The sequence below is a fragment of the Emydura macquarii genome, unplaced genomic scaffold, assembly GCF_026122565.2.
Source record: "Emydura macquarii macquarii isolate MOO-44397 ecotype Brisbane River unplaced genomic scaffold, CSIRO-AGI_Emac_v2 contig_705, whole genome shotgun sequence".
NCBI classification, from domain to species: domain Eukaryota; kingdom Metazoa; phylum Chordata; order Testudines; family Chelidae; genus Emydura; species Emydura macquarii.
Genome location: NW_027130842.1, coordinates 13,335,507 through 13,352,593, shown reverse-complemented (window position 1 = coordinate 13,352,593; position 17,087 = coordinate 13,335,507). Strand labels below are relative to the sequence as shown.

Sequence of the window (17,087 nt, the reverse complement as noted above, 5' to 3'; positions counted from 1 at the left end):
CTTTAACCCTGAAGCAAAGGGAAAGCATGAATTAGACTGTGACTCAGAATTATGCACTGCCTCTTACTCGGTCTGGCTTATATGGTTAGATCAGCTCACAATAAATAGCCCAATAGGAAACTTACCTTTATTGATGTTTGTGTGGTCTGACAATGACTATTCTTAAATATGTTTTTCTGCAATTAAGGAGAATTAAACTGAGAAACAAAAGGGCATAGAATATAATATGTATCTTTTCTATTCTATTATACAATTCTGAACTAGGTTCTTAAACCATGTCTGTCACCACGTCTGAGGCCATTTGGCAGTTTACAATTATTTTAATATAATTTCTACAAAGCACCCTGTTGAACTAGCTTCTTGCTTACATCACCAGTGTATGTGGCAAGAGGCTAAATGGGTTCCATTGGGTTTTACTTCCATTGGCAATAACAGATCAGTGCTTGTAAAGAGGGGCTCTATGCAAAATTGCCACCTTTTGCAAAGCATATTTTCATGTTTCTTGAAGCACTTTTTAAGTGTTTGATGCAGAAACAATTCTGTGTATTGGAGGTAGCGCTTCCCCAAGCTTCTGGGCCTTTGCCCAGTTGCAATCACAGCAATGTTATTGCAGTTCCTTCCTGTCCCTTTGATGTAGCATTTGCTTTTTAAATTCCTTCTGGTTTCACTCATTTTTCTCACTCTGCTTTTTGGCTTGATTTCTGAAGGTAGTGGGGCTCTTTCAGGGAGCAGGCTTTATTAGGGAGAGTATGCCTCTCCCCTCTGACTGTTTTACTAACTCATACTGTCACAGTCTGATAGATTTATTAAGCATTAACTGTCCCCAGGAATACTAGGAAGGACTACATCAAACAGACCATATATCGCATTGTGCTTGGAAAAATCAGCTGCAATAACAACTGGGAAAGTGAACACTGCTTATTTCCCAACTGATCTCCTTTCTGCTCACAGGGCCCCAAACTTCTCTATGAGTTGAAGTCCAGCACCTCCAAGGAGGTATTCAGTGCCTTGCTGGATCAGGGTTATAAGTCTGGAAGCACTGAGAGTCTGGAAATGTAACTGACTATATAAAAACAACTAGAGTCACAGACTAACACAGCTACCCCTCTGGAACTTTTCACCATGGATGACTATATAAACTAAACTAAGAGGGACTTCATTTATTCAACCTCATGGTCGTAGCAGAGAGAGACCCAAAAAAGCAAACAGAAAACAAATACTGGATTGTAAAAGAATTTTAAATATCCAATTTAGTTTTAATCATCCACACTGTATTAGTAACATAGGTAAAAATCTTTGTTTCTTACAGTATTTGTTTTCGAGTTGACAGTATGCTTTCAACTCAACACAGTTACTAAGGACATTTTCATTTCAGGGGGAATAAACATTTTGTATAGGTGGAAAAAAAGGGGTAAAAATGTTGTTGTTTCAAAAAAGAACATGCCAACTATACTATTTCCCGCCTAAAATTAAGTGGCTAAAATATAGTGAATTACCCCTCTGGGCAAACTAAGAGGTTCCCCTAGTCTTAATTCAGCATTTTTATGCTTATTTAATTTACCATACTTGTTGTTCAATTTAAAAAGATGGAACTACTATTTTGTCATATGTAAAATACAGGTTTGAATAGCTCAGGATTTTATCATCAGTTAGCAATCCAATTGATAATGAGCTTTGGGGACATATTTCTCACTTAAATAGGCATTATGGTTTAATGGACTGAGCACTGAGCTAGCAGTGAGGAACTCCTGAGTTCTATTAGCTGTCTAGCTTTGGGCAAGTCACTTAACTTCTATATGTCTCAGGATCTGTATCTGCAAAATGGAGATGATAATAATAAGTACTCCCCTGCTTTACATTCTTGTTCACATTAAGGGCTTGATCCTGCTCCACTGAAGTCAATGGGATTTTTACCCTTTCACTTCAGTGGGAGCAGGATAAGGCCTTAATTATACACTACTTTTGAAACATTGAGCCAAATTCTACTCTCAGTTACAGCTTATAGACTTTTAGTGGGATTGCTCAGGTGCCACTGAGGGCAGAATTATTCTATCACCATAGCATCTCAGTGCCTACCAGGATTAAGAATAAACAAGATTAGTGTCTGTCACGTAAAGTTTTCTCTCCATTCCCCTCCTGGGGGAAAAGTTAAGTGGATACAGTGTGGGAGGGATGTTGTTTTTAAAAATGTTATATGTGCGTATGGTGAGAGGGAGAGACAGAGAGATTCAAATATGCTATGTGCTGCTTATTGGGAAAGTAAGTTGAAGGTGATAACTTTGCATTTGGACTAGAAAGTAATGAGGTTTTCTAAGATGCTGTTCAATGTGCCAGATTTTCAAACACCAGTCTCAGTTTTTGTTCACACAATCTTGCAAGAACAAAAATTAAGGTCTGGTTATAACAGGGCTGAAAACGTGGCCCTGTAAATGCGAAGTGTTGTATACGTTCAGAAAGGAAAAAATGAACAGTCAAAGCCATTGAAATCTGAAAACATTTTAAGCATCCATATTGTTTCCTGAAAGGTTACAGCTAAACGTTTTTTTTTTTTAATTTTGTAAAAGAAAAATGATAATCCAGAGGACATTTTAACGTTCTACAGCACATCCCATCAGCCCATTTTTTGTGCCCAATGCTGAATTGCAGGTACAAATCAGAGTATGAACATGTCTAACTATTTATCTAGGTAGGTAGAATTTCAAATACTCATGGGCAACTCCTCAGCTGGTGTAAATTGTCATCACTTCATTGAAGCCAACAGAGATATGGCAGTTCTCACCAGCTGAGGGATCTGCCCCACAGATTTGTGTATGCAGTTAATTTTGCAGGCAAGGGAAGATTCCGTGGGCACAGATTGTGCACACAAAAAGCCGCCTAATCTCTCAGAAGGGGAAGGAAATTTTAGCACTGAGATGGTCTTGGGTATACTGTGAATATTCCTACCCCCAGGCACACCACCACAGGTGATGCTGTATCTCAGTGTTATGCTATCCAAACAGATCTTCTTGTGTAAGAGAAATGCAGTAATTTTTAAACAAGGCATCGCCTAATTGTATTGAAATGGCATTTTCTCAGCCAGTCTGAGAGCAGGGAGGCTGAACAGTTACTGAAGCCAAATCATACAGTTCTATTCCCAGTTATGCAACCTGCACTGCGGTTGGTTTGGAATGTCAATAACCATACCAAATGCCAAACTTTTTGGTGGTTTACACCCACTCTTAACCAATCCTAGTGCAGAGACTGGCACAGTTATTTCTCAATAACCATACTGTAAATATGCAGAGCTATCCATTCTGATGGCCTCTTTTAACCACTCTGCTTTGATTAGTTTCTGTATTCAGAATGTTCCAGCTTTCCACCAGCAACAATGATGATACCTCACCTTCACATTCCCTTGGGCTAGGAAACAAAAACCCTCCAAAATGAACAAAAACTGGAGTTTAAAACAAACAAAAAAAAATGGATTGTGGCACTGCTGCAATGGAAATCATTTCAGAAAGAGTTGCAAACCCCATCGCTCATTTTCCTCCTGAGCCTCTCTTCCTTCCCCACATGGTAGCAAGGCTCTCATTCCCACAGCCACTGATAGGCAACTGTGTCATCATTGTTCATGAACACTAGACAACCTCCAACCCGTCCCTCCTAATTTTGAAACACATACTCTGCTGCCAGTTACAGCCGCATAAAGCCAGAGAACCCTATTGGAGTTAGGCGGAGTTTTGCTTGAGTAAGGAATGGCAGGAACAATCTTTATAGTGGGGGTGCTGAAAGGTGTTAAAACGGTAAGCCCTGTTTCTGATGGAAGCCATGCATTCAGTTGCTATTATTGCTTTTTGCACTATTATTTTCCACCTCGTCCCCATTTGGGGAAATTGATCCTGCATTTGGCCCTCAACAAAGTGAGAGGTCTGGCCAGGACTAAAAGGGCTGTTGTAGGTAAAACTTCCCTGTCAGCTCCTGTGCGCACATGCAGAGCATCCAGCACTGCCCGGACTCTCACAAATGACATTCTAACAGCCTGTGTCACCAGCAAAATCAGACGTTACCCCATACTGAGTTCCGCAATAGCACACAATCTAACAAACAACCTCTAAAAGATTCCATCCAAGGTGCCAGTTGCTGACAAGGCCAAGCTTGGTCATAAGGAAGCTGAGGATACGGAGCCTGTCAATATATGTAAAAGGTTTGAAATGCAGCGTGGCTTCTATCTGACTAGATCTCACTGTATTTACTTTCAGGCATAAGAAGTTTTTGATAAAGGCAGGAGCTACTCCAGTCTTAAGGGAGCAAATCCTGTTCTCAGTTACCCTTGTTCAAATCTGAAATGTCTCCACGGAAGTCAACAGAGTTACTCCAGAATGACACTTGTGAACTTGAAAGTTCAGTTCATCCCATAGCTTTGTGCACAGCAATCCATTAAAAGAACGGCTTGGCCACTTGCTTTAGTTATTTTATGGGCATATTTTTCCCTGAAGCTTGCCGCAGTGAACATACTGCTGTATATGTATCTAGCTCAGTGTGTACATGCACAATATAATTTGTTTTATTTTCTCCTGTGGCCAGTGACTACATATACCTTTTAGATGCTATTTCTTTCTGTAGCACTGTATGACTGTGTGGCAAACAGAGCAGAAGTTATTTTAAAAATGCAAGTGACGCTTATATGTGCATTCTCCTCCAAACAGTAACGTTACCAAGATGGTGCCAAGGCAGGAAGGACATTATTGTTTTGTTTTAAAATGGGTTGCGCTCCTGCGCACCCTTCCTTCAGTCATATCCCTTCAGGCTGGGGCTTTATGAGAAAATGAACTGGTTTTACATTTCTGCCCACAAGCTCTAAAACTGGCTCTGTGAACCGTGTCCTGATCTAAGTTACCATGGTGTAATCCTGGATTAACTTTGTGAAATTCAAAGGAGTTTCTTTAGATTTACACTAGAATAACTGAGATCAGACTGGAGCCAAGGTTTTCCAAAGTGACAAGTGATTTGGTTGTCTCCACTTTGGGACAATCAACTTGATAAGCCTCAAAGGAGTGCAAAGAAGATGCCCTCACCAAAAATCAGGCCCTTTAAGGTGTCTTAAGATGGGCAGCAAAAAACCTAAGGCATTCTAAATCCCTGGTCACTTTGGAAAAATGTAGCTTATATCTCAGCGCATCAGTTCTGCCTGCCTCTGACAACACATGAGTCATGAGTAACTGCCTAGACCTTTAAATAACAGTTAGTCAGTGTAAGAGAGGCATTGAAATCTAAGATGCATTGGCATTATTTTATAGTGTGCACTTCCATTTAATTCATAAAATAGTACATATGAATTCCTTGGAATGCTCCTTAGCAGTTATGACTCTGAAGACACCTAGACCTTTTTTGGCCTGAGGGTGCCATTTTAAAAAGTCCCTTTTCAGAGTAAATGTGCTCTTTAAGTTCTGGTCTATTGCCTTCTGGATTGTGGCAGGCATTGAAATGCTCCTAACAGACAACAACAGTATAATTCTTTTCTAAAGGAACATCCAGTTTCTTCTTGTTTATTTTATCTGCAGTGTTTGCAGGACAACTTTGGTTACATCTCATTTATTGAAATGTTATTCTTCAGACAGGACTGGCAAACAAGTCCTTGATCTAAAGAGCCAGGATCCTATGCTGTGCAAAATCTGGATTCACTACTTGTTCCATAGATGTTTATATTGCTACCTTCATTTGTTTCTAGACTAATTGGAGTTGATGACCCGCTGTGTTTCATTGATGAAAAAAAACTTTAGACTAGATTTTGCTCTCATATGGTCATGAAACTCCCTCTGACATTAGTGGTTGTGTGTTAATATCTAAGAGCAGAGTTTAGCCTTTGTACTTACATCATTCTGTATAACATTCTTGTGAGCATGTCTGTGAATTATAGATAAATCCATCGGAGGGCACAATATTAAGTAATTGACTTCACCGTGAACTTTTATAGCTATAATTTATGTAGTGCCATAGATGGGCATGATCCTTTACAAACCGAAGAAGGAGTCCCTGCCCCAAAGAGCTGACAATTTAAAACAAGAATGACAGAAGGAGAGAACAAATACAAGGCCAGTTTGGGAGAAGAGGGGGAAGTTTATATGGCTGCTTAGATGAGTGTGACAGGCATCGTTGGGGTTCTTGCTTTGTTTAAATTACTGTGTAAAGACTTGTAGTTTATAAGCCTCTTTAGAGAAGTGGGTTTTGAGAAGCAGCTTAAAGGAGGTAGTGGAAGCATGGAGGGCTGAGGAGGGGGATCCAGGTGTAGAAGGCTTATTCAAAGGAGATATGGAGGACAACATGAAGGGAACAATCAAACTGTATGCTCATAATGTTTATACTCACACTCCACTATAACTGTCTTCTGGGAAGTGTTGTTTTCTTCCCTGGCAAAAGACAAGTGTGTAGAGTGAGCAGGCTGACATGTCTAAAGAACCCTAAACGTGCCCTAACCAATCCCATGACAGCCTGTTGACTTTGCAGGGAGCAAAGAATGATACCCTTCTGCCTCTGCCTTTCTCCCACTTTGCTGTCTCAGCTCAGTGTGGGGAAAGCACTGGGTTTTTCACTCACTGTGTCACGTTAATAAAAACAAGAAAGAATAAGCACATGGTAAATCTACATAAAATAGCCAACTCCAACTAATGGGATATGCAGCTCGTTACTCTACATATTAGTACCCCACCAGCTTCTTGAACACGTGTTTTTACTGCACATAAAGACAGCCAGGGGGCCTGTTCAGAATACTTCAGATACAGCCTGCTGCAAACAGCACTTTTCCTAGATTTTTGGAGTTTAGTTCTCCTTAATATGAGCTGTTCTCTGAGAAAGTGGTACTGACTCAAGGTGTTTCCTGTCCTCAGAGATTGAGCATGCTACCTCCATGATGCTCCTGGCGTAGAAAACAAGACAAGTTTGGGAGTAAAATTCTAAAGCCTTATGCAGTAGCCAAGTGTGATGCCGCAAAACCACTCAATTAAATTGTCGCTGCTTGGCAGTATTAAGTGCACATGGGTTCTGGATTTAGTACATTTTGATGAAATAAAAGGCTACTCTTATCCTGTCTGTTAAATAGTAAAGAGGAAAATACCAGCATTTCACTAGGACTTGCTTGGATAGTGGCCAATACGACGACGGTTCAGAAGGGTTGGCCAAAAGATAGCAACAAAAAGAAAAGGCATCAGATAAACTAGAAAATAAGCAAGGACCACAACAAACTTGTTGAAAACATAATAAGTCTACGAGGAGAGACGCCATAATGAGCAGGAAAGGGAATGTTTTCAAAGCAGCTTGTTGCTGAACTATGCCCATTTCCCTGTCCCCTGCTCTTCCACTCTGCCAGAGGCATAAGTAGTGCTCCTGGACTGAACTCGGCACAGCCTAACCACAGCAGCTAGCTGCTCCTTGGACTGAGGAGAGGTAGTGTAGTATACGTGATACTATTCAGGCATTGTTAGCTACATATACCACAGATAAATGACCCTCCATTTGCCCCTTCCATTCTCCAATGGGAGCGATGGGAAGGGTCATCCTCATCCACAAGTGGCAGGGGGTGGATTTAAGAGGCAGTCTAACTCCTCCCAGCAGATGGATTTGCAAGCTCCCAGAGGCCGCACTGAGCTCAGAGGTAGAGCTGGCAGGAAAACTGACATTTTTGCCATGAGAAATTTCACATGGAAAAATTGGGGGTGGGGGGTGTCAAAACAAAAAATTCAGTTTTCCTGCAGGAAATTTCAAACCAAAACAAAAAATGTCTGTTTTGAACAGACATTTTGAAACAAAAGGATCATTTTCATTTAGTTTACATAAAAGATTGCTTTGTTTTGGTTTCTTTACACCAAAAAGCCAAAACAAAACATTTCACAAAAACATTTTGGTTTGACATTTCTTATGGGAAAACAGTCATTATTAAACAGTATTGAGATTTGTAATTTTTTAAAAAATATATTGGTTACAGCATATCCAAATATTTCAGTGGAAAAACTTCTTACATGGAAAATTTCAAGCAGCTGTGCTCAGAACCAGAGAGTCTTTGGGAAATCTTTACAGTCTGTCCAGGGGCTGCAGCCCACTCTTTGGGAATCACTGTACTGTCATAATGTATAAAAACAAGGAGAAACGGCTGCAGTCACTGTGGGAAAATTAAGTTTGTGCATCCTGACCTTTGCAATACTAGTTTTAACCTTAATGTTCATAGATGCAGTTTGTAGTAGAACGCGACAATTTTTCTATAGTAACTTCCTGAGCTCAGAACAATTGTTTATGATATATATACTTGAAGGCACACTGTCGAAAATGATAGGCACAACAGTCAACTCTTCAACATTAAAAATGACATTTTCTGTTTTAAAATGTCACTGGTAAGGTTTAAGTGGCAGCATTTTTTCAAAAAAGGGCATAATAAAAAATTCCAGCTCCTCTGTTGAGTTTGTTGGGATGGTGGAGCTGTGCTTGAATATGATGCAAGCATGTATGTCATGACACTGTCCCCTTTTCTGCTCAGCGCTATTTCTGTGAGATGCCAGGAGACTGAAATTAACAAGAATCCTGTCTCAAGTGCTCAGAGAATGAAAATTGCTTCCATTTGTATGCCTCTCACAAGAATCAATTGGCATAGGCAGCAGCAGGAGAGCACCATATTCACATCTGCAATGTTTGCTGTCTTTTGCCCAAGTCAGGAGCTGTGTTTGAAGTCTGCTGAGTCCTTGCTTTAGAAGGACTGATGAATTTTATTTTAATGACTTTTATTAGAATGATATTTTAAAATAGATAATAACATTTTTTTGGAAATGCAAATTTTGGGCTTGTCAACCTGAACAATGTCCATAATCAATTGTCCTTACATCATAAAAACATAATCTATTGATCTGACATGAAGACAATTGATTGTCTTTTTCCAGACATTTAGGCAAGTCATCATAAAAAGCTGATAATGGCTAACTAAGTAACTGTTTCCAATAGTGGCTGAAAACCCCTCAACATTTTTTAAAGTTCCAATTGTTTTTATCACACTTGTATTGACAAAAATTAAAAATATCATAATTTCTTTTTAAAATATTGTATTTATAGTAGAGATAGTCAGGTTATTGGTTTCAAATAAAATGACCATAGAATATAGTCCTTTTTCCCATTTGTTAATTATTTGGCACCATGCAGATGTATCGGTTACTCACCAATACTTTAAGTCACTCCCATATTCTTGTGAGATTCCACCCCAGTGAATTACCAGTTTTCTACTCTCAGCCATAATTCCAGTTCAATAAAGTCATTGGGAGCATGAATACATGAAATTAAGTAGAAATAAAACTGTCTGTAAAATTTTACTGCAAGTGCATCTCTGCCTCAATTTCCCGTAGTGGGCTTTCAATAAGTCTAATGAGGTTTACTTATACTGAACAGTGCCCCTTTGGAGACATGGTTTATTAAACCCAAAGGTGGAACATTACACAAACAGGCTTCCACTCCAGTGCCCTAGGCTGGAGAGGAAAGGGACTGAGTTAACCTTAGTCTATCAACCTGACTTAAATCCAGGTCCCTTATCAGTGAGGCCCTCTTGAGCCAATACCCTCTTCTGGAGCCAGGGCCTCTTATCTCCTGGGAAAGGATCTCTCCTCTTGGGACAAGGTCCCCACAGAGGTCAAATTGCAACAACCCTTCTTCAGAAGGACATATGAGTCCTCTGGTCTGGGGCTTCTGCTGCTACCTAGTGAAACCCTTCCAGGAGGCTATGTTCCATTGAGACTTGGTATTCAGAGCTCCTTCCTTTCAGGGCCTCTCCCACCTATGAGCTTTCTTCCTTAGTTTCCTTTCCTGGTGAGACCCCCCTCACCAGGTTCCCACTGAAACACCCTCCCTTGGAAACATCCTCTTTCCAGGTAACCATTCCTCTCCCCAGGAGCCTCTGTTCTCTAGGGAGACCCCACTAGGAGCAGCTTTGTAACCAGCTCCCCTGAGTAGTTCTTTCCCTAGATTCTTACTCCCTGGGTTCTCTCTTGCTTGAGCCCACATAACCCTTTATAAGACCCAGGTGTTCCTTAACCAATTAACTATGCCCAGCCCCTTAGGCAATCATTTATCCCCAGATGGACTGACTCAGTCTCTTTAGCAGAGCCTGTGAAAGATAGGTTGAGAGCCTCAGAGGCCAGCTATCCTGGGACACACCCCTATTCAGAAAAAAACCTTTAGCATGTGCTTAACTTTAGGCATGTGCTTTAATCCCATTGACTTCATTGGGATTTAAACATATTCATATATTATAAGGTCAGAAGGGAGCACTGTGAACATCTAGTCTGACTTTCTATATAACACGGGCCATAGAACTTTCCTGAATTAATTCCTGTTTGAACTAGAGCATATCTTGTAGAAAAACATCTAATCTTGGTATAAAAATTGCCAGTGATGGAGAATTCACCACAAGTCTTGATAAAATTGTTCCAATGGATAATTACCCACACTGTTAAAAAACGTGTGCCTTATTTCCATTCTGAATTTGTCTAGCAACAATTTCTAGCCACTGGATTTTTTATACTTTTGCCTGCTAGACTGAAGAGCCCATTATCAAATATTCGTTCCCCATGTAGTTAATGCACTTATAAACTATGATTAAATGACCCCCTCACCTTCTCTTTGTTTACCTATACAGATTGAGCTCCTTGACTCTATCACAATAAGACATGTTTTCTAATCCTTTAATCATTCTTATGGGTCTGCTCTGAACCCTCTCCAATGTGTCATCATCCTTCTTGTATTCTGGACACAGTATGCCCACAGAGGTCGCACATACCCCAAATACAGAGGTAATATAATCTTCCTACCCCTATTCTCCAGTTTATACATCAAAAATTGCATTAGACCTTTTGGCATCACACTAGGAGCTCATGTTTAGCTGATTATTCACCGGGACCCCCAAATCTTTTTCAGAGTCACTGCTTTCCAGGATAGAGTCCCCCAATCCTGCAATTATGGCCTACATTCTTTGTTGTTTACAGTGGGCCATGCCAAAATGCATATTGTTTTCTTGTTCCCAGTTTACCTAAGCAATGCAGATCACTTTGTATCAGTGACCTGTTCTCTTTATTATTTACCACTTCCCTGATCTTTATGTTATCGGCAAACTTTATCAGTGATGATTTGATATTTTCTTTCAGGGCGCTGATAAAAATGTTAAACAGAGTAGAGCCAAGAGCCAATCCCTGCAGGACCCCACTAGAAACAAACCCACTCAGTGATGATTCCGTTTACACTTATATTTTGAGACGTCACTTAGCCACTTTTAGTCCATTTAATGTGTGCCATTTTAGTTGTGTATTGTTCTAGTTTTTTAATCAACATGTCACGTGTACTGAGTCAAATGCCTTACAGCAGTCTAAGTATATTACATCAGCACTATCACCTTAAAAGTAGGCATATGCTTTAGGGATTTCCTGAGTATACTTTGGCCAAATTCTAAAATCCGTATTCATTTTTACTCAGTTCTTACTCAGACAAAACATCAATGAGTTTTGAATAATGACATTAGGATTTGTCCAGTTATTTCTAAAAATAATTAGGGATGAAACAATAATAGATTCTTACACTGGTGACAGAGCATGTAAATTACTTAGACCTCAGTGGAGAAAGCCATAGGAGCCAGAAACAACCTGCCCAGGCTTCCACAGGAGATTAAGTGAATCCAGAGTGTGACCATCTTTAGGAAATGGCCTTTCCACCACAAGAATGGTGCTCATCCCACTGACAGTCCTTTCTACCCAAAAAAGTCCACTCAACTAAGAGAAAAAATTGAAACAAAACAAGTAAATTAATTATAAAAAATCAAAAACAAATCCCTATCCCAAGCAGAGTTTTTGCATCATAAAGGGAGAATTGCCAGAAAACCCATGAAGTCCACTAAGGACACCATGATTGCTATTGATTTTACAAGAAAGGTGCTCAGATACTGTAGTTATGGAAAGCAGTATAAAATTGACTGACAGATAGAAAAATACCCATAATCCTTGCAAAGTGTCAGGATGTAAACAGGCCACTGGCAACTTCCTAAAATGCCAGCTACCAATGTTTTGCATGAAGTTGACAGTAAGGATTTACTGGTACCTTTATAATTACCCCCGCCCTCTTTGAATCCACTGGCTAGTAGGTGGCAACTGCAATATTAGCAGCTTTCAGTTGTTATGACGCTATGTCTCGCTCCAAGATATTAAAGAGAAGCCCGGTTATATAATCAGTCAGTGCTTCAATCATTTCTTTTAGTCTTTAATTTTGTGCAACGCTGACAGCAGTGGTGTGGGCATTAACAAAGGTCACAGTTTTCTTATCAAGTTCACAATTTTGTCTTTTAGGGATTCTTTCTAGCATAATCACCACTGATCTATGCCATTTTGGGAGTGTTGAAGATAGACAGAGAATGCTCCTGTAATATACTTTTTTACTTCCTAATAGGACTAGTAAACAAAACAATAACTTGGGTGTTTCTCGTCACTTACCTTTTAACCTTTTTCAGCAATTTTCATTCACAGACTAAAATTAGAGCCTAATGTTTCTAAAATGAAAAAGGAAATCAAATACATTGTATGAATACCTCAGAGTGACACCCAAGTTCAAAAACCAAAAAACCATGAAATGTGGGGTTTTTTAGAGAAAATAATCACATGGATGTTTCAGAAACATGGAAAGGGAATCATGGAAGGGGATTTAGGGTACTCAGGTAGGTGGTGCTGGATAGACTCTGAAAGGGGTAAGGAAGAGAGGACATAGAAATGTGGACAGCTGAGAGGAGGGCCTGAAAGGGGAGTCATGGAATGGAGTGAAGGGGACTGGAAGAGTCATGAAAAGAAGTAGTCAGTGGCCTAAAGTAAGGTAAAGAAAGTGAATGGAGGAGCCTGGGATGTATGGAGGGGAGATCAGGAGACCACAGGAGGTGGTTGTGTGTGTGCAAGGAACCGAGGTAGATATGGATGGACAGGGTAGATATGGTAGATATGGACAGGTTTGCTAGAGACTGTGGGAGGCATAAAGGGAGACATAGAAAGGTGAAGTCTTTTTAGTCACACCAAAACCATAAACACTTCAGATTTCCCAAATGTAAAACTTGAAGCTCTAGAAGTTTTCTCTGCAGATGTGTGGATAAAAGCTCTCCCTCCCATGTCTTTCCACTGCCCATTACGCCCACTTCCACCTAGGCATAATGTCTACCATCATACATACCTCCTATGAGCCTGCTAAGTCTGCAGGAGGGGAGCCTTGCTTTGATAGCTTCAAAATATCTGTCAGAGCAGGGCTCCCCTCCTGAGGAGCTTATCAGCAAACTTGATTTAGGCTCCAGTTCAGGAAATCACGTGTTTAAGTCTCATTAACTTCTGTGAATGTAAATATGAACGCATATATTCTAAGGCCAGAAGGGATCACCTCGTCTGACCTCCCGTATAACACAGGCCATAGTTCCCCAAAATAATTCCTAGAGCCTATCATTTAGAAACTCCAATCTTGAGTCAAAAATCGTCAGTGATGACAGTCTGCCAAGACTGATAGTAGTTTCAGCATAAGCCTTTTTCAGGCTGTGGTCCAGCATTATGGACGAGCAGACAATCTGCAGTGCAGACTCTCGTTAGCCCTTACAAAGCACAGCTATCCTGTCTCTGTTGTCCTAATCAATTTAAATAGAGCCACATGAGGACAGAGAGGAATGTAAAGGGTTGCAGAGCCATGCACATGGCCTAATTGCACTGAATCCGATGGTCTTACCCTGCCAGGTGCTCAGCACTTTTCTCCCACTGAAAGTGGAATTGAGAGTGCTCAGCACCTGACAGGAACAGCCTTGAGCAGGGGAATCCTGGGCTGGTGTAGAGCTACCACTGTGCCTGCTGCGCTACCACCAACCGCTTCTGTTCCTGCTCTGACATTGGGGAGGATGGTGCTTTTCCTGGACGTGGCTGGACTGTGCTGCAAGCTAGTGATGCTGGGCCACTGGAAGAGTTCCTGGGAGTGATTCAAATTGGATGGTGACCCTTGATAAGTTATTCCAATGGTCAACTACTCTCACTGTTAAAAATTTACACCTTAGTTCCAGTCTGAGTGTGTCTAGCTTCAACTTCCTGCCATTGGATCATGTTATACCTTTCTCTGCTAGACTGAAGAGCCCATTATTAAGTATCTGTCCCCCGTGTACGTACTTCTAGACTGTGATCAAGTCACCCCTTAACCTTCTCTGGGCTAAGCTAAATAGATTGAGCTCACTGAGATCACTATAAGATATGTTTTCCTTTGTGGCTCTTTCTGAACCCTCTCCAATTTATCAGCATGCATCTTGATATGCTTAACTTCAAAGTTAGGCATACGCTTCAGAGTTTCCCCTAAACTGAAGCCATAAAACTGTGGTGCTCATTCAAAAATATAGGAAGATCTATAAACAAATAGCTTTATTTTAAAACAGTCAAGGTTAAACATATGCTTCAATGGAATTCAGCAAACACCACCAAAACAATATTACTTTCTCTATGAAAATTATACAGCTTCATAAACTCTCACATTAAGAACCCTGAATATGAACCTATATGGAATTCAGATAATTCCCACTGCCCCAGCCTCCTTTACCACTTACTAGTATTATCAATCTTACTGACTCAGAACAAGTAATGAAACTTACATTTTTCTTCTAAAATTTGCAAAAATATTCATAAAGGTCAAAACAACAAACAGGTAGGGCACAGTAAAATCCCTTTTATCTATTCAAGGGACTTCTTGGTGGAAGAGAAAGAATCCACAAGTTTGAAAAGCCTGTAGGTACTTGTATTCTGAAGCATACACTCAGTTAAACTGCCCTAGACATGGGATTAGTGAGTAATGAGTGGGTGCTGTCATAGGAAATTTTTTTTTTCCATGAACCTCCTCTTCTCTCTCCCATCACCTGCACGTGCGCGCACACACACACACACAGAGTATTTTTAATATTAAAGCTGTCATCTCCTCCTTCCTGAATTGCCCATATGGATCCCCACTTGAGAATAAGCAAATCCCAATGCACAAACTCCTCATTTTCTCTAAGCAGCGACTCTCGGGCCACTTGCTCCACCCTCTCAGCCACGGATCTTAAGGTATAAAGGGGTGTGGCTTCAACTCCCCTTTTGTTCTTTCTGACCATTTCTGACACTTCACTTATCAGCTTTTCTGCTCTTTTGGTACTGTCTTGTTTGTTTGTTTGTTTGTTTTATTGTAGGCCAAAATTGTCAAACTTAAATATATTAAGTTAGATGCTTACATTCTTATTTAAGTATCTAACTAAGTGGCCTTATTTTAGAGGTGCTGAGCATTGACTCTGATTGATTTCAGCCCTCGTCATTCAGAGCTTGAAGTGCCTCGTCCCAGAATTCAGGGACTGGGGCCTATGATTGCTATAGTTTGGTTATAATGAGTCAATTTTTTATTTGAAAAGAAATAGTGTTTGCTGTTCATGCCGTTGTGGGGCTAGCCTTCCAGGGCTGCTTACCTTTTCTTTATTTCAGCCCTCGTAGGACCTAGTCAGTTTTTGCCCCAGTATTCGTAGCACTGTTACATTACAATACTTTGGTATCTAGATTATTCTTGTGGACTCGGAAAAGCTGCATAGACATTAAAACTGGGAGGAGGGTGATGAGAAATATACAACCAAAAGTTAGCTGGATCCAGCAGGATACAGGTGCCAAATTAAAGATTTTACACTTTTCTTATACCATGATGTTTGGGGTCCAGCTTGATTTGGTAGGCTAGTAGAATGAACACTTGCTTTCTATTTTGTAGTTAGAATTTCTGGATTTGTGACAGGATTTCGTAGGATCCAGATGCCAGATCTGAGCTGTTGCAGGGCTATTGCACTGGAATACATCAGGGGTTGTATTTTGTACGGTGCAGCAAGAATGACTAAATGTGTTCTCTATTTAGGTAGTGGAATTTGGAAGGTTGGCAAAAGGTTGGCAGGATCCAGATTTTTATATTACTGTTCCACGAGGTGAGTCATGGTCTTGGTTATTTGTTGCAGTTGGAGCACCCACACTAGTTTTCTATTGAGGCATTAGAACCTGGGTGCATGTTATCCAGATTTTTGTGTCACTTGTATTGGGCTGCATCAGGGTCTGTGTGGTCATTTCTGTGTGTGCAGTAGGTAGGAGCAGCTAGACTTTTTCTCCCTTTGGATAGTCCAGTTTGGAGGCTAAGGTACAAAAATAAGCAGGATCCAGGTACAGCGAGCTGTTACCTTTCCCCATCTGGCTGTATTTATCCAAGGTGGCCGAGGTGATATCTTTTAGTGGAGCCGCTTCTGTATTGCTCCACGTCATTTACTTCCATTTCAAAACCAGAAAAGGAGGCACCTGTCCCAAGCTGCCCCTGCTCTCCATAAAAAGCACAACTGGAACGAGTGAGGGGGCAAGTACCCCACTGGAACACAGCCCCCACTCACTCCTCACCAGAGCCAGGTGATTGCAAAATCCATCGCCAGAGCTCGAGTCTCCCTCTCTCAAAGGAGCCATGTTGGGCTGCAGATTCAAGCCAGAGCCTTCGGACCAAAAGCACCGGTCCCCCCCCCCCCAGCGCAGCCCCTCCGGCCCACTCCTGCCTCCAGGCCCCTCGCTCTCCGCCTGCCTGCTCCATGGAACCTCCCCGAGGAGGAAGCGGAGGCTGGGGCCGGGGAGTGTGAGTCACGCCCGGGCGAAGCGGGGAAACTCCGGCTGCTGGGCTCGGTCCAGCGCTGGTGGCAGGGCGCATGTGCGCCGCCTGCCTCCCTTCTCCTCCCTCCTTTCCTCTCGCGCCCTCCCCCTCGCTCTCTCCCTGCCGGCTGGGTGCTGAAGTTGGGCGGATGGCAGCAAACCAGCTCCGCTAGGGACCAGCCGCGCGAGGGGAATCGCTCCGTGCCAAGCACACGCAGCCAGGCGGGGGTGGGTAAGGCAGCGCGCTTTTCTCCCGTGGTGGCGGCGGTGCGATTGGTGTTTGAACCCGCACCTCGCGAAATGGCACCAACATGTCTGCTTTATCCTGGTGCAGGGACGAGGGGGGGAGGGTGGCGGGGAGTACTACGGAAAATGCACCCCCACGGGGGGCCGTGTGTGTGTGTGTGTGTGACG

The 17,087-nt window shown here is 41.6% G+C and overlaps 1 protein-coding gene across 1 annotated transcript in view; it reads left to right on the top strand.

Moving 5' to 3' along the window:
- Window positions 1–16,766: 16,766 nt before the first annotated feature.
- RGS17 (regulator of G protein signaling 17) overlaps window positions 16,767–17,087 on the top strand; it is a 75,660-nt gene continuing 75,339 nt past the window's right edge. The window contains exon 1 of the mRNA XM_067542432.1: window positions 16,767–16,901. The gene's annotated coding sequence lies outside the window, so the exon portion shown is untranslated. The remainder of the gene's footprint in view (window positions 16,902–17,087) is intronic.